This window comes from Puma concolor, chromosome C2 (assembly GCF_028749965.1).
Source record: "Puma concolor isolate L17-30 chromosome C2, mPumCon1.1.hap2, whole genome shotgun sequence".
NCBI classification, from domain to species: Eukaryota; Metazoa; Chordata; class Mammalia; order Carnivora; family Felidae; genus Puma; species Puma concolor.
The window spans coordinates 69,587,672-69,609,725 of NC_141675.1; the positions used below are offsets into that span (position 1 = coordinate 69,587,672).

The 22,054-nt window shown below is 39.1% G+C and overlaps 1 long non-coding RNA gene and 1 pseudogene across 3 annotated transcripts in view; one reads left to right on the forward strand and one right to left on the reverse strand.

Moving 5' to 3' along the window:
- The window catches only part of LOC147577305 (uncharacterized), a 740,585-nt gene that overhangs the window by 668,983 nt on the left and 49,548 nt on the right, over positions 1-22,054 (reverse strand). For all 3 annotated transcript variants that reach the window (XR_015240129.1, XR_015240130.1, XR_015240131.1), the window contains exon 2: positions 18,255-18,407. This is a non-coding gene — a long non-coding RNA (uncharacterized LOC147577305). The remainder of the gene's footprint in view (positions 1-18,254; positions 18,408-22,054) is intronic.
- On the forward strand, positions 3,201-6,260 carry LOC112850240 (dynein light chain roadblock-type 1 pseudogene; annotated as a pseudogene).

Genomic DNA, 22,054 nt, shown 5'->3' on the forward strand with positions numbered 1-22,054 from the left:
ATCAGATTTATGTTTTAGGGTGATTTGTCTGTTGCAGTATAGACAGAAAAAATAGATGGGTGAGGTGGTAATATGCTTGGATGTTGAAAGATCAATTAGCAGCCCAAAGTCCAGCTCCGATGGTAGTAATTAAGAATCTATGGGGAAATTACTAATAAGGCAAGGTCTCAAGTTCCTCACATGTATAGGTGAATGGTGCTAGTACCTGTTTGGGGGCTAGTGTGTGCAAATTCCTTAACATAATACCCAGCACATAAGTCTTCACTAAATGCCTAGACATTCTTAATATTTAGTATGCTACCTTGCATTTTTATAACAAAAGCACTTTTTTTTAACATTATTGTCACCTTTTCACATTTTCTTAACAACTCCTTGAAAGCATTATTTGTAGTGGTTGCATAACAGTTTATCCTGCGGATACACCACACATTATAAAATCATTTCCTTACTGCTGGAAATTTAAATTGTTTCCAACTTATACTTGCAATAATGTGGCAATGAATATCAAATACAATCTTTTCTATACCTTTAAATAAAATTAAGATGGATCCTCAGAAACATAACCGTAAGGATCAACAGTATGAAAATTTTTGAGTTTCTCAGTATACATTACCAAATTGCTATCCACAGAGGTGGTTGTGTGATTTTCACCATCGAGTGAATACCAACGTTCCACGTTTATACCAACATGGAAGTATTTGTTATCTTACCCTTTCAAGAAACAGCTCTTTGAAGGAATTTGCCAGGGTAACCTTCTGAAGGAAGTTAGAATTTGGCTGAGCACCTATTAGGTGCCATGGTTGAAACATCTTCCCCAATTATGCTCCCAATTATACTCTTACCCTTGTGAGACAAGCTAGCACTGGCCCTATTTCACACCAGGCAGCCTGGGAGCTGAGTTAGGAGAGCAGGGTAGTACCATACTCACTACCACACTCCTGTCGGCCCACTGCCCTCCTTATCCTGTGTCCTAAGTACCTTGAGATGCCTTCCTATGCTTCCCAAAAGTGACCGCCCAGGGTTTGAACTCCCCAAAGAGCATATGACCACACACACAAATTTCTTCTGAAATAAGAAAAATCATACAAATATATATGTGTTGATTAGTTCTATAAGGAAAATTAAGATAGTGCTAAAGAGAGACTAATTCTGATTGGGAACAGGGAGATACTTTCTGAAAAAATGATACTTGTCCTAAACCTGCTTTTTGTCCAAGAGGTTCAAAGACTGTGAGACCGTTCAAGGAGTGGGGAAAAGGCCAGTACAGAAAGGAGTAAATGAGCAGTTAGAAATGGGTACGTGTAAGGTTGTAAAATAAGAAAATTCCAGTTCATATTGGGTCTTACAGGCCATATCACAGAATCTGGATTTTACCTTAATTGTAGAAGAATGATAATACCAGCTCCAATATATCTAAAGTCTCCTGTCTTTTATCTGTAGATTAACAAGGGGGAGAAACAAAAAATTGTGCAAGAAAATACCTGCCTGAGAATAATGCTTCCCCTCGCCCTTACTCAATATGCCACTTCTTAACCTTGAAAAAAGGTAAAGAGAATTCAGTGTTTTACTGGTAAAACTTATTACCAACATCTTGCCAGCAACTATTTAAAATGAATTCATCTATGCATTCTCTAAAAGAAAACTTTTTCTCTACCCACTGTTAATATGATGTCCCAAGTGGCTTAGTTTCCTGGAATTACTATTAACACCTGCAATAATTTTTAAGTAGCACATCTCTGCTAACAAAACTCCCTTCAAAACTTGGCCTCAGAAACAAACTATATCATTAGTTAAGAAACATTTCCAGAATGCCCACTGTGTATAGAGCACTGAATTTATCTCTTTGAGGCAGGTAAATAAGCTCTTTGCTACAAATTGCTAAAATGCAAGGCCATACATGCAATGAGAGCAACAAGAGAATTTCCCTGCCTTTGCCCATCCTATCTTGAGGGAAGATAATATTAAGTTGCCATAGCGGATCTACTTTTCATTCAGAGAAACACCCTGTGGGTCACTGAAAGTATCTCACCACAAAATCAAGTCCCGAAGATCTGTCAGTGGCTCTGACTACAATAGTTCTCCTTGATATGCGGCAGTAATTTCATGAGCCTTCCCTTAGGAATACCCCTCACAGCAGCCACTGGCTCTCTTAGGGTCTCAAAAAGAATTTTGCTGATGTTTTTCATGGTCACAAAAACTTGACATAACCTTCCTACCTCACCTATACTCCAACATGTTGACAGATTCGTTGGCTGGACATGCCAAATTATCATAACTCAGGAAGCACGAAATATATGACTAAATGAAGGCAAAGCATACCAAAAATAGCATTCTAATCAGCTTTTAGAGGGGGTGCAGGTCAAAAGATCAGCAAACCTGCTAATGATTCACGTTTCAACATCTTGCCAACAAGACACTTTAATTGACCAATCTCCAGCTGCTCTGCCCAGGAAACACTCCACTCCTAAAGAGCAGAACTGAATCTCAGCCACAGTCCTGCATATGTAGGATTAGGAAAGAGCTCTGCATGTGCCTCCTCTTGGTGTAAAACAAATTTAGACCCCCTACAGAATCCTATATGGTTGGAAGAATTGGAAATAAAAATGTACTCACAGCCCAACAAGTGGGTAGCAAAATATTGATTCTAGCTTCTTAAAACGAGTAAAATATGTGAACTGGGAAAGAACCATGTGTGGGAGGGAATCATATCTCATAAGATGAAAGAAAATAAAAGAAAAGCAAGTTGAGAGGGAAAAAGCCAGCAGTTCCCTCACCACCAGTTCCCAGGCTGTCAGGTGTCCTGGTGTAGCTGAGCTGGCTGGGGAGCCCAGAAAGCACGCTCAGATCCTGCTGCGCTGAACAGTCTCACGCCACAGGTGCGTATTAGATTTAAACAGAGGTCATGTTGTCCAGTGGTGCTGTGCAGGTGCCTGGGATTTCCAGGAGCCTGTGTTCCAAAGCTTGTGGCTTTATATCTTATAGAATAGGCACGAAACCTACCTATGTTCTAAGAAAAAGGGTTTTATAAGCCCTGAAAAGGAAATGCAGCCCTAATGGAAGTATGTGCTCTTTGTAAAAGGTGTCGCAGCCTAGAGATAGGAGAAGCCCAGGAGTTGGAGGATGAGACCTTGGGACCTCTAGTCAATTATTCATCTGCTCTGACCCTCAGAGACTTTTAGCTGTTAGCTCGGTGGAGGGCAATGGTGTCTGCCCTGCCTCCTGCTCTGGGCTACTGTGAAAAACAGAAGGTATAAAAGTGCTTTATTAATGTGATATACCACAGAGGGAAGACGTGATGAACCTGAGCCTGGTACTACGTACTTGTGCTACTCTGGGAAGGAGAAATGAACCAAGTAACTAGATCCCAGTCTCTGCATGCTGTCACGGAGGTGGCAGATGAACATAAAACATAACAGCCTTCCCACAGGGCGTAGGCTTGGAGGACAAACGGTTCTTGACATACTGGGTATTTATGGGCACTCAAAATTTTTCCCACGGTCCAAAGATCCTACAATACAGAAAAGACCTAACAACAGGTGAATCTCTAAGATCTTTTGTTTGGTTGGTTGCTTGGTTGCTGTTTTTCCTTCTTTGGTTTTAACCTGAAACAAGATCATTACAGTCTTCCCATAGAGTAGCTTCTATAATTGCAGTAGGCACATGGATTGGCCAGCAAACTTGCTAAAACATAAATCCTGATTCTATACATCTGGAGTGGGCCTGACATTCTATCTTTCTGACAAGTTCCAGGGTCCACAAGTGACACTGGAGGTAGCCAGGTTGGAAAGAACATTGAGAGACACCTTGGGAAGATTTAAGACATCATATACTTTTACTAGAGTAGAAAAAAAATTTTTTTTAACTCTAAATTTTGTGGGGATAGTGAAGCCAAGGTTTAGCTCACTTGTCCAGCATCACCACAAGGCAAATCCTTCACCGCCCACAGAATCCACCACATGCCCTCCCTCATATTCTTCCCTCCACCAATCTGGCTATCCCACACTTGGTGCTTTCACCCTTGGGTTTCGTTTCCTGTCTCTGCACACCTTTTGGAAGTAAGGGATGGAGGGAGGTAAGAATATGACTATGGTACATGAAATATATCCTAGCTTTGAATCATGGAATCTCTTACTTAAAAAAGATAGGGAAAGCAATGAGGATGAGTTTCTAGCATGAAAAAAGCTAACCGCATTCTAGCTCTTAACGTACCACAATGGCATTTAACTCAAAGTGATTAGCTCTTTGTTTCCAAGGGTGGTCCCTGGTGCCTAGGCATGCACCAATAGGCAAGGCTAGGCCCCATCTCTGCCTGCATTACATCTGAGGGTGGGGGGGACATATTCACTGAAGCACTACATATCTAACTCACTCATCTCATTAGGACCCTCAGAAGAAAAATCTCTAGATCCAAGGAGGGGAAAAGAGTTTAAGTAAAAATTTTGAAACTGAAGGTAATCATCAACATGCCTTCCACTTGTGGGCTATGTTCCAAAGAAAAAAGGGGGAGAGAGACAATTTGCATTGAATCAATTTCAGCTCTGCCCCCAATCACACAGATTTATAAAAGCCACGCTCTAAAAAGCTTCACTAAGAGGCACATGGGTGGCTCAGTCAGTTAAGCATCCGACTTTGACTCAGGTCATGATCTCATGGTTCGTGAGTTTGAGCCCCATATCAGGCTCTCTGCTACCAACACAGAGCCTATTTTAGATCCTCTGTCCTCCCACCTGTCTCTCTCTCTCTGCCTCCCCGCTGCCTCCTCCTCTACATGTGCACATTTTCTCTGTCCCTCTCTCAAAAATAAACATTTAAAAATAAATAAATAAAATAATTAAAAAAATAAAAAGCTGTGAAGTTTCAGTTCTTTTTGATTCCACTTATCCAACCAAAAGCATGAGACTGGGAACAGTTTCTTCACTCCAGCTTTTCTGTCTTACAGAAGTACCTCGAGGGCCATGAACTAAACAGAGGGCAAGAGGACTGAAAAAGTAAAAATAATTGCTCTTTTAAAAATGTACTGAAACAGGGTGCTTGGGTGGCTCAGTAGGTCAAGCATCAGACTGTTGATTTTTGGCTCAGGTCATGATCCAAGTGTCATAGGATCAAGCCCTGTGTCAGGCTTGGTACTGAGCATGCAGCCTGCTTAAGATTCTCTCTCTTGCTCTCTCTCTCTCTCTCTCTCTCTCTCTCCTCTCTCTTTCCTCTCTCTCTCTCCCTCTGCGTGTCTCCCCCAGTTGCACACACTCTCTCTCTCTCTAAAAATAAATCTAAAAAAAAAGCTATTGAAACAGCAAATACTCCTAAACATACACAGAATTTGCCCTTTTAGAGAATTGCTGCGTTTCCACCTACAATTTGATCACGAATGGAGTAGTTGAAGAAATTTTGGCTGTAAATGAGGCTTAACACATACAAGGGAATATTTGTTCCCAAGTGCTTCTATTATGCCAGTAAATACTGAAAAGCAACAGAGAGCTTTCCCCTTCAGTCAGCACTATACTCAATGCCTTTCCTAGTACAAGCATTAAAGTTTCACAAGGAAATCTGCCCACAATGCTGCTAGAACTCCACAGGACTCTCCCGAGGTTATTTGGATTTCATTATTAAAATGTATTTTTAAATACCCTTGCTAAGATCAGAGCTCTTGCAAAATTAAGATTAAAATACCCTAGCTTTGGCCAGTGTCACAGAGCTACCAATGGATCAGAGAGGGCAGAGGTGGAGGAGACACTGAAGTGACTTAGGACCAGAAGTGGGTACAGAGAATCATTGTGGTGAACACTGAAGGCATTCCCATCAAGAGCATCATGGACAATCCCTAGGGGTGCCTGGGTGGCTTAGTCAGCTGAGTGTCCGATTTCGGCTCAGGTCATGATCTCACAGTTCGTGGGTTCGAGCCCCGCATCAGGCTCTGTGCTGACCGCTTGCTCAGAGCCTGGAGCCTGCTTCAGATTCTGTGTCTCCTTCTCTCTCTTGCCCCTCCCCCGCTCATGCTTTGTCTCACTCTGTTTCTCAAAAATATAAAATATAAAATAAAAAATGTAAAAAAATTAGAAAAAAAAAAGAGCATCATGGACAATCTCACCACCACACAGTATGCCAAGCTCATACAGAACTTCACCTTGAAGACCCAGAGCACCATGTGTGAAATCAAACCCCAGAATGACCTCACCTCCCTTTGAATTTGCAAGAAAAACTAAATTACGGTTGTACCAGGTAAAGACTATTTCCTGATTGTGATTCAGAATCCAAATGAATAAGCTACTCTCTTGGCTCCCCACATCATTCCTTCATTTAATAGCCCCAAGAATAATAATGCTAATCATGTCAAACAATTGGCAGGTGGAAATCACCTTAGAGCCTACTTAGACCAATCCAGTGACCAATCATGGGCTGTAGCTCCACCCACCCCACCCAGAACCATCCCTCTGCTAACCAATCACCCTTGAGTTCTTGGGAGGGCCTTCTTTCCTCACCTCCAGGTTTTAAAGCAAGAGCTTAGACACCCTGCGTCCTTCTGACCTTCACTTCACTTTGTCACCTTTGGAAAAGGCTGTTTTGTCTTCAACTAAAAATAACTGAAGGGGAGCCTAGGTGGCTCAGTCAGTTAAGCATCTGACTTTGGCTCAGGTCATGATCTCACCATTGCCGAGTTCAAGCCTCGTGTCAGGCTCTGGGCTGACAGCTCAGAGCCTGGAGCCTACTTCAGATTCTATGTCTCCCTCTCTCTCTCTGCCCCTCCCTGCTCTCTCTCTCTCTCTCTCAAAACTAAACATTTTAAAAAATTTTTAAAAAATAACAAAATGCTAAATAAAATAAAATAAAATAATTAAATACCCTAGTCTTGTATGTATGGTGACCCCTTTCATTGAGGACTTCTTATATATGGTAAATAATGGGACGGATTTAGGGTCCAGGAAGTTTTTGCTGAGATCTAAACAGCTTCTTTCAGTTCACTGAAGTGCTATTATAGGGACTTGTATGGTACCTAAGAGCTTACAGCATTAATGTCACCTTAAGAATCTAGTCCCCAATCCTGGAAAGCTGCATTCCTTATTTATTAAATCCTATAATAAATAAGAAATTGCACTGACCATATTCAGGCAACAGTTTAAGGAACAATGTTAAGTCATCTGCATAACATGAAACCAAAAGAAACGTGCTTTCACATTGCAAAACACGTATGTGGTCAATGAGTCTTGCGTCTCCGTGGGTTACCAGGCATTCTAGAATGCAAACTAATTTGGATATAAATTTAAAAAAATAAAAAAATAATAAAAAAATAGAGTCATGAGATGCAGAATGGGGACTATGTCCAGTATGAGCTCCAAAGATAAAGCATTCAGGCTCTACACTCACATGAACCTTCCTGGCAGCAGTCACTGGTCTAGGGAACATTAGCCAAATAGCTTTTGTTATCTCCTCACCCATATGTTCAACCTTCTCAACATACCTCTCCTTTCCCCTAACCTCTAGCCTGTCCTGTTCTTCCTCCTGGCAGGTCTAACAAAACATATTTAGAATCTCCAGGAATCTGGAGAGGGGAGAAGGTATCCTGGGGTTGGTATTCAATAAGCAGGAAGTTCAAGTGATCTCAGGGTATTCTATGGATATAAAGGGCTGTGAAAGTAGAAAAGTAAGAATGACAGGAATTTCCCAAGAACTATAGATTACCATGACAAAGTACAAAGAGAGCAATACTTCTTTTTAAATTAGGGAACTTATTTTTTTTTTAATTTAAATTTTAGGTCATTAACATACAGTGTAAAACTGGTTTCAGGAGTTCAATTCAGTGATTCATCACTTACATAAAATACCCAATGCTCATCACAGCAAGTGCCTTCTTTAATACCCATCACCCATCTAGCCCATCTCTAAATTAGGAAACTTAAAACAAGCAAAAGACTAAAGTGCCAAACAAAAAAACAAGATTAAGTGAGTGCCACACATATAAAAAAGCCAAATTAGCCAATTACTGTCCCGGTAGAACTCACAGAAAAGCATCCAGATCTGTGAAATGATAGGACAGGTCAACGGATCTACAGTAAAACCTTGGATGGCAAGTAAGTTGTTCTGCGAAGTGTTCCGTAAGACAAACATTTCTAATTTTTTTTTAACATTTATTTCTTTTTTAGAGCAGAGACAGAAAGACCACAAGCCAGGGAAGGTTAGAGACAGAGGAAGACACAGAATTCGAAGCAGGCTCCAGATTCTGAGCTGTCAGCACAGAGCCTGACTCAGGGCTCAAACCCACAAACCGTGAGATCATGACCTGAGCCGAAGTCGGACACTTAACCGACTGAGCCACCCAGGTGCCCCACGAGCAAACATTTCTAATAAATTTTAACTTGATTAACAAGTGATGTCTTGCAGTATGAGTAGTATATGATGCCAAACATCACATGATCACAACTGAGCCAATGGTTGTCTCTCTCATTACGGGACTGTGGGTGATCATCTCCCATTTCCAGGATGCTCAGTCTCAGGCTGCGGCATTTAGCAGAAATCAGTGATTTTTCAGGACACTGGAAGGTGCCCACGCTGGCACTGGTGTATTTTTTGTCACCTCAAAGCACCTTTGGACCTTTGCTTTTCCATACAAGAGTAAGCTTATGAATGTTTTGCTTCATTCTAGGTCAAGCTGCCTGCAGATATAGACCCTTTTCCCTGCTGCCTTATTGCCAGTTACATTAAATACAGTATGGGACAAGAATTTATTAATACTGTACTGTATTCAACATCCTTGCAAGCAAATACAATGGCTCCCATGCAGAAAAAGATTCCATTGAGCCAACAGACAGAAGTGATTCCATTAGTGATAGTAAAAGTCATCCTACACAGTAACCCTCCTCTCTCTTGTCTCCCTCACAGCAGGCACAAAGGTTTTCAAAGGTTATTTTTCCTTATATTTTGCATTTTATTTATTATTTTGTAATATATTACATTATTGTAATCATTTTTATATGAATATTTTTGGGTTGTGGAATGAATCATGTGAGTTTGCATTATTTCTTTTTTTTTAATTTTTTAATGTTTATTTATTAGGACACAGAGAGACAGAGCACAAGTGGGGGAGGGGCAGAGTGAGAGGGAGACACAGAATCTGAAGCAGGCTCCAGGCTCCAAGCTGTCAGCACAGAACCCTACATGGGGCTCGAACCCACGAAGTGCAGTATCATGACCTAGGCTTAAGTCGGATGCTTAACCAACTGAGCTACGCAGGCGCCCCTCCATTATTTCTTAAGGGGAAATTCACTTTGATATACAAGTGCTTTATTTTTTTTTTTTATTTTAAAAAAATTTTTTTTCAACGTTTATTTATTTTTGGGACAGAGAGAGACAGAGCATGAACGGGGGAGGGGCAGAGAGAGAGGGAGACACAGAATGGGAAACAGGCTCCAGGCTCTGAGCCATCAGCCCAGAGCCTGACGCGGGGCTCGAACTCACGGACCGCGAGATCGTGACCTGGCTGAAGTCGGACGCTTAACCGACTGCGCCACCCAGGCGCCCCTACAAGTGCTTTAGATTACAAGCATGTTTCCAGAATGAATTATGTTCACAAACCAAGGTTTTAGTGTAACACCATATTCAAGAATCAAATGTTTGAGAAAAGGATAAAAAATATCTTAAAGACATCAATTCTTCCCAAGATGATCTATAAGTTCAGTGTAATTCCAATCAAAGCACCAACAAGGTTCTTCATGGAATATTATAGACTATTCTAAAATGTTTGTAGGAGTACAGTGCTCCATGAATAGCTAAGGATCTTATAAAGAAGAAGAATGAAGTTAAGGAATCATCCCAGATATATAAAGTTATAAAGCTATAATAACAAAAATGTATCTTACCACTGCTATAGGGATGACAAATAGACCAATAAAATAGAATAAAGAGCTCGTAAATCCCCAGTATATATGGAAACAATATCTAATAATGATAGCCAATATTAAAGTATAATTTACCTAATATCATGATGCTTAAGAGTATGAACTCTGGAGCCAAAATGCTTGCATTCAAATCTCAGTTCTACCACTTACTATTGTGCCACAGTTTACTCATCTATGAAATGGGATGATAATTTATATCTCAGAGATATAAATACCTCCTGGCATTGATACCCTCATATAGTGACTTCCCCCATGAAATCATGGCTAGGCCTGTGTAACCAATAAAATACTGAGAAAGTGATGATGTGTGCCTTTCAATGTTAGGCATACTGAACATTGTAGCTTCTGTCTTGACCTCCTGGATCACCATCTCTGGAGGTAGCCAACTAACAAATTGTAAGACCACTCAAGTAGCCCTCAGGAGAGGGCCAGCAGAGATGAACAGAAGCCCCTATCCAACAGCCAGCAAAACTTGTCAGACAAGCGAGTTAACCAACTTGAAAGCAGAATCCCCAATGTCCAATCTTGGCTTCGGATAACTATAGCAATAATGTTAGCAAAGGTCTGAACGAGCTGCTGGTGCACTGCAGGCACTGAATAAATTAGAAATTCCATTAGTATTATCATTATACAATACTACAGATCCAGCAGAAAGTCATGGTACAGGGAGTTCTATTCTCTGCCCACAAAGATAGTGTCTGAATTATCTTTGCATTCCCCAGGCCCAGTAAAGGCTCAATAAAATGGTTTATAGGATGCCAACTATGGGCCAAGCACTGCTGTAGGCAATGAATGAATGAATAAATGCCTAGAAACCACTGCAGCTGTTGCATCGCAGCACTGCACAGCACAGCAAATAAGATCCATACGTAGAAAAAAACAGAAACTCAGGGACTTAGGCAAATGACCTTTCAGTCCAAATTCCCCTTCCTTCAGAGAGTCTAACTCACCTAGTCTGGCTAAGCAACTTATTATATTTACAACCACTGAAATACTCGTGGGAAAGAAACATCACAGGAAAAAGATGAGAGTAGCAAAAAACTTAAATAATCAAATCTTAGCATAGTCCTTGTATATTCCATCCAACTTTCAAGTGATCTCTACAGGTTGATTGAAGTTATATTGGATTTTAAAACAAACAGGAATTTATAGATCTCTCCCCTCTGTCACTGATACATTATATATTTAAATGATATGTGTGTCAGTTCCCTTAATTTAATCTGTCCATCTTAGGACAAAAGAAAAGTTGTTTCCTTAAACAACTCAGAAAATGTTTGGGGAGTGCTATTTGACAGTGGATGTATTTGAAATTACACACATAGTTTTCACCTCATATGCAGATAAACTTCTACTTTAGGCAGTCCTCACATTGCATGGCTTCAAGACACACAACATGTATTTACCACAGTTTAGTTAAATAATGTTAATCTCTCGACAATGTGCTTCAGATCTCACATGCAGTATGTTCACCGTGAGTATAGCAATTGCATGAAGTACAAACTTCATCGCTAGCTCTTCAGTCCGCGAATCACTACACAGAAACCAAGACACATCAGGATCAATGACCACCCCGTCATTTCTTTCACGGTCTGTCAGTTGTCCACTGAGCCTCATCTGTCATGTAGTTCACACACAGACAGTAGAGCGTGTGGTTGTGTTGCTTCCTTTCAACAAGTGATAAGGCCGCATACCACTTTTACAAAAATGGGACAATCAAAAGAATGGACAAAGATGAAAATGCAGCAAATGCCAAAAAGTGAAGTACAACTGTTATTGATTAGAAAATGCTCATCAAGATAGAATAAGATCTAGGCCCGCAAGAAGGTCACAATATAACCCGTATTGGAAAAAGTCCAGTGAATACAAGAAAGAGGGTAAAACCAATTCACTATCTTTTTAGTTAAATTGAATTAGGAACAGAAAGCCCCTTTGGTTGAAATAAGGCCTTTGCCTTTTGTTTGGATTGAAGATGGTAATCAAACACAAATCTCAATCAGTTTCACTAGCCCTCAAGCCAAAGCAGTGAAGTCGGTTGCCACGTTGAAAGAAAACTATAATTGGTACTAGAGACTGGAAAAGGACCTTCCACTGCCAATACAGGCTGATTTTACTGTTTCATAAGTCAGCATGAATTGATGAATGTTATCTGGTGAAGCGGTAACTCAGTTAAGATGCTTTTGTGAAATTTACACCCAGATTCCAAGGAGATATGGAAGAAATAGCTGACCATGGGAATGTTGTCACTGCCACCGTACAAGAGACTAGCTATGCAGCCAGAAAACTTAATGAAGGAGAATTTATCAATATAAATGAGGGAAGTGGTTGAGATGAAAAGGATGAAGACGTCCCAGAGGAAGTGACGCCAGCAGAAATCTTCACATTAAAAGAACTCTCAGAAATATTTTACAATGTTGAAAGTACGAGGGATAAAATGTTGGAAATTGATCCAAACTTTAAAAAGGAGTAGGACAGTTTTTCAAGGCATAAAACAGATGCTCACTCCATGTCTTATGTTATATGATGAGAAAACAAGCAATTATACAAACAATGCTTAATAAGTTATTTACAAAGAAATAAAAAGTATAATTCTCAATACTTCTAATGTTCTAAGGTTGCAGTGTATTAAGTGAATATTAGACTTATTAAATTTTTCCTTTCCCTATACATTTATAGTGGACAGTAAGAGAATCTTTAATGTTTGGACCAAAAACAAAATCATGCAACTTTCCCCATTGGTTATTAAAATCACTTATTATGGTTTCAGCTTGTACAGTCATTTTACTATCCTGAACTACTCTGCAAAGTGAGGACTGCCTGCATTTTTAAAGTAGTCATGATGGAAGAGGAAAGAATAAATGTGTAAGACATGACTGATATATTTCAGTGGTTAACAGTATAGCTCAAAACAAACAGTAATCATCTTGGCTAGCTAGGCTTTGGAACCCAGAATTTCAGGACACAACAGAAAAACTACTGCCTTTTCCCAAGTATGAGAGAAAATTTGCTTTTGTTGTAGACCCAAAGCAGAAATGCATGAGACTAAGATTTAAGGAGTCCAGGTTCAAAACTGGGCTCTACTACAAACTCCCTGTGTGACTCAGGGCAAATCCTGCTATTCATTCTACAAACATTTATTGCCAGACCCCTGCTATGTGTTGAGGATGTAAAATTGAATACTGTATAGAATCTGGCCTCAAAGACCTCACAGCCTATTAAGAAAGAAAACCCAAAATGGTTATAGTACAGTTTTCATCAATAAATCAGATCTAATAATGCTTACTTCCCAGGGCTCCTGGGAAGATAAAATGAAACTATATGAGAAAGCATTTTGCTATCAGGAATTATGAGTACTAGCTAGTACTAATATAATTGTACCACTAAACAAAAACTATACTGGATTACTCTTATCCAGTGGGTCTCACAGTGTGGTCTCCAAACAAGCAGCATTAGCATCACCTGGAAACATACTCAAAATGCATATTATATGGCCCCACCCCAGTCTAGTGAATCAGAAACTCAGGAGGCTGCAGCCCAAAAATCTGTTTTAACAAAACCCTCCAGATGATTCTAATGCAGTTGAAGTTTGAGAACCACTGCTGAGTATCATCTATATAAGATTAAAATACAGGTAACACTGATTTTAGTAAGCACAAGACATTCACTTCCCTATAATCAATTAGGAAATTAAAGCAGAATATAACTAAGTTTTCTGGTTGGCCAGGATAATTAGCAAAATTCCCAAGGCACCATTAATCATCATGTTTGTATTTAGACCACAGTCATCCTGCTTCTCAAGTCTTTCCACTAAGATCAGAATCAAAATAGAGCCATGCCCATAGTAATTGCAATGATGGTGTGAGTTATGTCTTGGGTCTAAGTTTTAAATAGACAACACAGATCAGAGAAATCCAAATAAGCTTTTTGCTCAAAAAAAGCAAGTAGAAGACTCTATTACATTAATGAGATGGTCATGACTAACCCAATTTGAGAATTCACCTTGGAAAATTCCTTCAGAATCCATAGCACATTCAGGTATCTTCAATGTTAATAAAGGTTTATTCTTTGATGATGAAAGTCATGTTTGGCCCTTCCAGGAGCCATTTGGGATAGTGAATTAGAAGAGCTCCCAAACATGGTAGCTCTCAAAATTTTACCATATTTTGAAAAATTTCCCTAGTTCCAGTGGTTCCATAAAATACGTATCTCCATGTATTGTTAAAAATGGACAGCCATCTCATTTTCACATGTTCATTGATTATCACCTAGAAGATAAGGCAGGTAGTACAGATGTTTGTGACAAAGCCACCCAGAACCTACAGAGCCTAGCAGAGATGGAGCACTCAAAAAACATTTGATGACTGAATGAATCCCCAAGGTTGGACAACATGAATAATAATGGATACAATTTTTTACTACCCACCATCTATCATAAACAATCTTCACAACAGCTCTGTGAAATGAGCATTATGATTTCCACCATTCAGATGAAGACGCTGAAGATTATGTAAGTTTAAAAGAAGAGTCAGGGGGCGCCTGGGTGGTGCTGTCGGTTAAGCGTCCGACTTCAGCCAGGTCACGATCTCGCGGTCCGTGAGTTCGAGCCCCGCGTCAGGCTCTGGGCTGATGGCTCGGAGCCTGGAGCCTGTTTCCCATTCTGTGTCTCCCTCTCTCTCTGCCCCTCCCCCGTTCATGCTCTGTCTCTCTCTGTCCCAAAAATAAATAAACGTTGAAAAAAAAAAAAAAAGAAGAAGAGTCAGAATCATTCATTTAGTGAGTGACAAATTAAAAATCTGAACAGAGGTTCTTCTGACACAAGTCTTTTCACTTAACCAACTGAGCCACCCAGGCACCCCGACACAAGTCTTTTCAAAGAGACTATTGCTAAAGTGATAGGACACTGTCACCTTCTTTATCCACTAAAGACTGTACATTATATGTACCATATGAATTCTTTAACAAGCCAAAAATCTTTAACAAACCAAAAATTTTGGTGTTTAACAAACAAAAATTCTTTAACACTTCAAGTTAATCTCATAGAATACCTGCTATTAGTTTAAATGATTACCCAGAAGTCTGGCAGCTTCCTTTCCCTTTTGAGCCCTTTATCTTTGTAATTTTGGCTGAGGTATTCATTGCTTTGTTAACAGGATTTGCCCTTGTTATTGATTAGTTTATTTAGAATAGCAGGATTCCTGGAATACGTGAAGGCTTTTTGCCATCGAAAATTACCTGGCCCAGGATCATATATTGGTTCCTTTATTTTATTTTTAACAGAACCACAGGTGCTAATTAGGTGTTCTTTCAAGCTGGCAGAATAAGATTCTGAGGCCCCAAACTGCTGTCAGTCTCATCATCATTAGCCCTGAAGTGCTCCTCTATGAGGAACTTTTCACACTTGACATGTCCCTGCTCTTTGCAAATTATTTTAAACGACTTCTTAATTAGAAGTACTACTTGCCCAGTGTTAATGAAGCAGGCAGGAGCTGCCTAGTGGTCAGGAAATAGAGACAGTTCTGATTCCCCTTGTTCCTCTTTGAAGACCCCCATTTCTAACTGAAATTAGAAATTAACTGTGTCTTGTCTTTAATCAGTGTTGTCTTCTTTACAATAAAATGTGAATTCTTTATCTCTGGGTTGCAGATTTTTGCAGGCATCATAAAACTCAAATCTAGTTAACCTTATTTTCATGTTTTCCCACTTCTACCATGACCTCTGAAATACATAGAGAAGAGATTATTTGTTTCAGAAAGAATTATCTACTTAGTCTATGTCTCTAACCCAGGTAGTCATTCCTGGATGTTTTGCAAAGGTATTGAGCAGCCTGTCAAAGGAAGTGTTCCCTCATTAGGAAGACCTGCCAGAGAGAACTCGACAAGAAAGCACTGTCAAATTCAAAGAATTATTTTTCCCCACACCAGTTAGGAAAACATGTTACACTGTCCGCCTGGGTTAAGACTTTTTGTTTTGTTTTGTCTTGATTCCCACTGATTATTCACAATTTTGTTTAATAAATTACTTAAGTAAAAAGAGATGGCTCATGCCTCAATTTTATTTTATTTTATTTTATTTTAAAAACATTTCCGTGGTTATAAAACCATGTGACAGGGAAAATCGTAACAAACATTTTCTTGGTTATAAAACCACGGGACAGGGAAAATCAGATTGGGATATACATATGTGAAAATTTTATTATAAGAGAATTACTAACAGGTCCCTGGCAGCCCATTCTCACAACTCTGGACCAAGGCTTATTCAGATCTGAGGGGGTATATCAGCCTTACTTTGAAAGTGAGTCTAGATATGTCTGGAATCAAGCCATGCTGAATACTTCCCTCCTCTTGCCATAGTTCCCATGCCCCTATCTTAGCTGATATTGCCTACCAAGCTGGCCTGCACATCCCTTTGAGGACATCTTCATATTTACCTCCTCTTTTCATGGAACCCAGCCCCACCACATCAGAGTGCTTTGTTCATGGCAAACAGATAATTAATAAATGCTTAAAGAACAAATTGAATATGTAAAGGTAAATTATACTAAAAATTGATTACTAAATCCAAGTGTCTCCCCTCTGACCTTCAACAATAATAGTAACATGCATTCAGCACTACTACATTCCAGGCACTCTGCTCATTGCTCTGCATGCATTACCTTACGTATTTATTGTAACAACACCATGAAAAATGTATTATACCACCTCTGCTTTAGAGATATGAAAAAGAGGCTTCCATTGGAAGATAGCTTGCCTCACATCACATGGAAAGAATGGACAGAGCCAGGCTTCTAGAATGAAATCACCAGACCATGCTCCGTTAACCAGCATTAGATGATACAACATAGCTCCTCTGGCTGTACCCTCTGCCTGGCGCTAAACTTCATCCAAAAGCACACCCAGCAAAAATTCAACAGATTAATAACTAAGCTCCAAATCTGCTGAGCTTCTAAAAACTTACGAGAAAACATCTTATTAACTGGTAGCTTCTGGGTACTTATCTGTTTCACCCATAGCCATGTAGCCTTCAAGGCAGTGAGTGTCTCCCAAAGGGTGTCCCAGGGTCATCTGTATTAGACTCCTGTAGGTACTTGTTGAATATGCAGATTACTAAACCTCAACCCAGACCTCACAGGTCAACACCCTTATAATGGGTCCCAGGAGTATGTAATTTTTAATAAGTTTCTTAGAGAACAGATTCTTGGGCACACTAAAGTCTCAGAATTATTAGTCTAGGGCCTCAAAGCCAAGATTTCTCTTAAATATAGTCATTCTGTCCCTTTGTTTTAAGTGCAGGTGGTTAGGCATGGATCACATCTCCAATATTGCTTTCCCCATCCACACTTTGAGCAAGTTTGGCTTGCTGCAATTATATTCAAGTCCTTATTTTATAAGTGAGGAAACAAAAGTTGAGAGCCATTAAATGATTTCCCCAAAATCAGATTTGAAGGCAAGCTTCCTGATTCTCAATCTTGTCTTTCTCTGAAGCTTAATTAGAATCATTAGAAGTAAATAGTGAACTACTGTTAGATAGCCCTTTGCAAAAGGAATGAAGAGATTTGTAATAGACCAGCTGATCAGACAGGACAGGTCCTAAGAAATAAAGGGGAAAAAAATCACTGACCTAAATTTAAAAAGATGTGCAATAATTCTGTAATATTTTCCACTCTCTTCCCATAAATTTACTAAAACAATAAAAGGTAGAATTATATCACCTTTTATTGCAAAGCTCTATATTTATGATTTTATCGTGCAGTACAGAGACAGTACAAGTTATTTCAGGGTTTCTTTTGTTTTAATAACAACACATAAAAATTCTTGATGATATTTTGTGTTTGTTTTTGTTTGTAAGAAAGAACCCTCTACAAGTAACCCTTAATGTGTACTACCACTCAAGTCATGCTTTTCACTCAGATTCACCTTTACTGATGAAATAGTAGGTTTTAACTTTCTAAATGTCTTTAAATCTTTTTATTCGCAGTATAGGGAAAAAAGTCTTAAAATAGTTAACTATGAAGAAAAAAGACTTCCAATAATAATTTCTTTCTCTCATTTCACAAATTATCTAGAAATTATATTCATTGCAGTAATAGAGTTGCTCTTCTCTGTCAAATTCAGAACAAAGCTAGCAAATTGAATCCTCAGAAAAAATAAACATGTTTTAAAATATCCACATATACTTAAATATACAAAAACTAAACAATATAACTACAATACTACTCCCATTCCTAGTCTATGATTTGAATCCATGGTCAGTTTGTAACAGGTAGTTTAAGGAAGAGACAAAAGTTCCCAGATACCCTGAGATCTTTCGTCTTTGCCTTACAATGTTTTTACAATGAAAGCCTTACCAGAGGTGCCAATTCCAAAAATTTACCTTTTGCCTGGGAAGCCTCCTTGTGAGCCAAGCTCAGATAGTCAAGTATCTCTTTTTGAAAAGCAGAGAGCGAACACTGACTGCTATCCCAAAGGTTGATGAGTGAGGTCACCAGCAAATTCACAGGGAGTTTCAGGGCACCAGGCACCTTCACTGGGGAAACAATGAGATGACCAGTTAGATCTTTATAAGAGACTAAAAACCTTCCATGAAGACTCAATTACAGATAGCAACAACCCCTCAGGTAGTGTAAGACCTATAGTATTCTGTAGCTGGGAAGTTCTTAGCCTACAGAAATGGAAAACTGGTTTTGTCCTCTAATCTTTGTTTGAAAAGACGTGAGCATGGAGAAGAGGGTACACAGAGAGCACAGAAGACTAGTGATATGGTCCAAGGTTACTAAAACTTAATAAATAGTTCTTACTTCTCAAGTCTTATAGGATGGTAGCAAACCAAACTGAAAGAGTCTTGAGATATCACACAAGAATATGTAAAGGAAAGTCAAAGTCCATATACTCTTTTGTCTTGCAAATCTCAGAAAAAAAAAATGTTAGTTTCAGTAACAATCACTGAAGCCAAAATATAAGCAAATTAATCCTCAGATGTTTGAAATTTACTTTTGTCACCTCCAATGATCTGGCTAAGCTTGACCTCTTGAGAGGTCAAAATAAATGGACTCAAAAGAAAAATGAAAATTTCTTTGCATCACAAGGGGAAAATCTTGTATTGACCACATGCCCACAAAGACCATGGCCTTCCAATGAAAAGTAGTAGTCAACCAGGCATCCAAATGTCTGTGCCTATATATGTGTCTATGTCTCTCTATATCTATATTGACATCTATATGTCCTGACAGTGGGCAGGCTTTTGGAGAGAAAATAGGATGGCAAAATAGGGTGCTTAAATCAAGAAGATCACAAGGACAAAGTGCTACAACAAGAAATATCAGGACAGCAGGGGCTCTGGGCACGGTAAAAGATGTTGATAGAAAGAAAGGGCAGAAACACAAAACTTAGCACAAATACTCCAGCCTCCCAGAGTTAAAATTCTCTAAAATTCACATATTAAAAAAAAGAGAGAGAACTCACATATAGACTGAAAGCATAGCTGTGTAAAGCATTCAACTACTAGACTGGTCATTGTTTCCATTTCCATGGACACAGTTATGGGATGACTCCAACTTTGCTACCTGGCCATCCATCCCAGAAATACATATTTGTATACACAAAACACATTGCCTCCAAAAGGCAAACATTAAACTCACAGTCAAATGTGATTCTCCTTTTTCCTACTTTTACCAAAAAAAAAAAAAAAAAAAAAAACCCAGCAAATCTCACAATAATCCCTTTTATGACTGATTTCCTTATCTGTACAAATGGAAATTATTACTCTTCTCTCATCTATCCCACTGGGTTGCTTTTCACATGAAGTTACATCTCATAAAGGAAAGCACTTTATAAGGCATAAAGCACAGATACATAGGAAATGTTGTTATTGGTACTGATGAACATTTACACAAGACACTCAGGCAAGACCAAACAAGAGATGCTTCAGTGAATGGAAGCATATGATAGTAGAGAACTGAGAGTAGTAGCTGGAACAATTAGTCTCTGTCCCAATTCAGGTTTTGTTTTTGCTCACTGCCTGCACAATCTATTGTCTATTCAACCACTCCTTTGGGGGAGCAGCTATGCACCAAGTTGATGATGTGTCACAATAAATTTAATTTTTTTCTTAACCAGTGTGCTCACAAAGCATAGGTCTTTAAAGAATCAGAATTAAATTGTGAATTGGCCCATGGGCTGAACACATAAACATTTTCATACCCAAGAATGATTTCAATTTTCTATTGCCTTCCAAAAATTGCATAGCAGTGTGAGGCTATAGATTATTAGGCTATGATGCACCGTATTTTTTAATTAAAATTAAATTCCAATGATCTGTCAGGCAATCCAAGTGAAATGCACAGTGTAATAAATTCCAGAACTTATTCTCTCTCTCTGTCCATTAGAAAATTGCACTAAAATCCTACACAATACAGTCCTAGAGCTATGCAGAAATGCTTTTTAAAGCCCGTTTTCAAACCATCTTCATTCAAATAAGGACATACATATACAAATATTTATGCATTTTTCAAATTAACTCATGGAAGAAGAGTACAAAGCATCTTTGGGATTCTTTAGGAATGTTTTGTACTAATGAACATAATTCGGACACTAATGGTCCAATTTGGTCAGCATTGTTTTTTTCACCAGCAGCGGTGAAGCTGCAGAACCAGTTTGCTATGGTAGAAAAGAAGAGGCCTAGACGTCAGGGAACTGCTTTCTAGCCTGTGTGTTACCAACTTCTATATAACCTTGGCTAACTTCCATAGCTTCTCTGGAACCTAAACTCTTCACAAACATGATACAGGTAGACTCCCTGATATGAAAAGTCCCTATCATAGTCCCTAATTTACCTCCAAAAACTGTTCTTCCCTTTTTTCCATAATAATAAAACCTCCTAGCTTTACCTAGTCTCTTGACTGTTCACAATAAAACTCCACTTTCCATCTCCCTTCACAACTAGGCATGGCTATATGGGTACATTCAAATCAGTGGCACAGGAGTAAAAGTGATTGTGCCCTTAAAGGGAAGCAGCATGCCCTCCTTCCCCTCTTCCATTCCCCTGCCCCACTCCATGGGCTGAAGCAGACATGGTCATGAGTCCTCTTGGGCCACACAGACTAAGACAACATACCCTACTGATGGCACAGCAACTTGATATAAAAGAGCCTGAGTCCCCAACACCATGGAGCTGCCATGCAGACCCTGGCATGCAAATCTGCACTATGACAAAAGGGAGAAATAAACCTTAAGTCATTATTGTTTGGGATGTTTTGGAATTGCTGAACTTAACTATTATGGGTTTGTTTGTTTGTTTTCTGTTTGGAAGGCAATATGATGTAGTGAAATATGAGATTTTGAAAACTATAGATATGAGTTCAATCCTGACTCTACTTCATAACTATGGGCAAATTTCTAAAAACCTCTGAGCCTCTGTTTTCTCATCTCTAGACAATGTAAAGAAACTGAGCCCACTGGACTGCTTAGTAGTTGGTAACTGATCAGTAAATGGTAATGTGATAAGTTTCTATTAACTGGTATAAAATGATAATTGTTCTGAGAACCACCTTGGGAGCATTCGGTTTTGTTGTCTAGGGATAATTTATAGCTCTCCAGATACCAAACTATAGCCACATAATAAGCAGCACATTTAATCGGCTTAACATTCTGAGACCCCTGAGCATGTTTTAATTACAAATCCCATTGCCCTAATCTTATGATCAGAGAAAAGTGTTGTGGTCCAGTATGGAATGGGAGAGCAAAGTCCTCTCTAAGTCCTAGGGTCCTTGTCAGCTCAGAGCATTCTGAGTGGCCATCAAGTCTGCATATCTCTTGTGATTATGTAAAGAGGCTAGGTATTTTTGAAAAAATGGGTATTTGAATAATATAATTTGATGAACAACATCATGACAGATAAATAAATATTTTCTTCCTTTGTGGAGAGTTTTTTTTTAATATCAATCCTGAAATAGTAATAATATTAAACAAAAAGTTGAAGCCATCTCACTTTTCCATATGCCATTCTCTATTGTCACAAACTCAGCCAAGTCAGGTGGTAAGAAGGGTAATGTAAACCTTCCCTCAGGGGAATGTGTCTTTCATCCCCCACAGGCAAATTTTAAAGCCAATTTGCTGAACACCACAGAGATTTTTTTCACCTTCCCCAAGAAATTCCAGACATTGGCTTAGAATTAA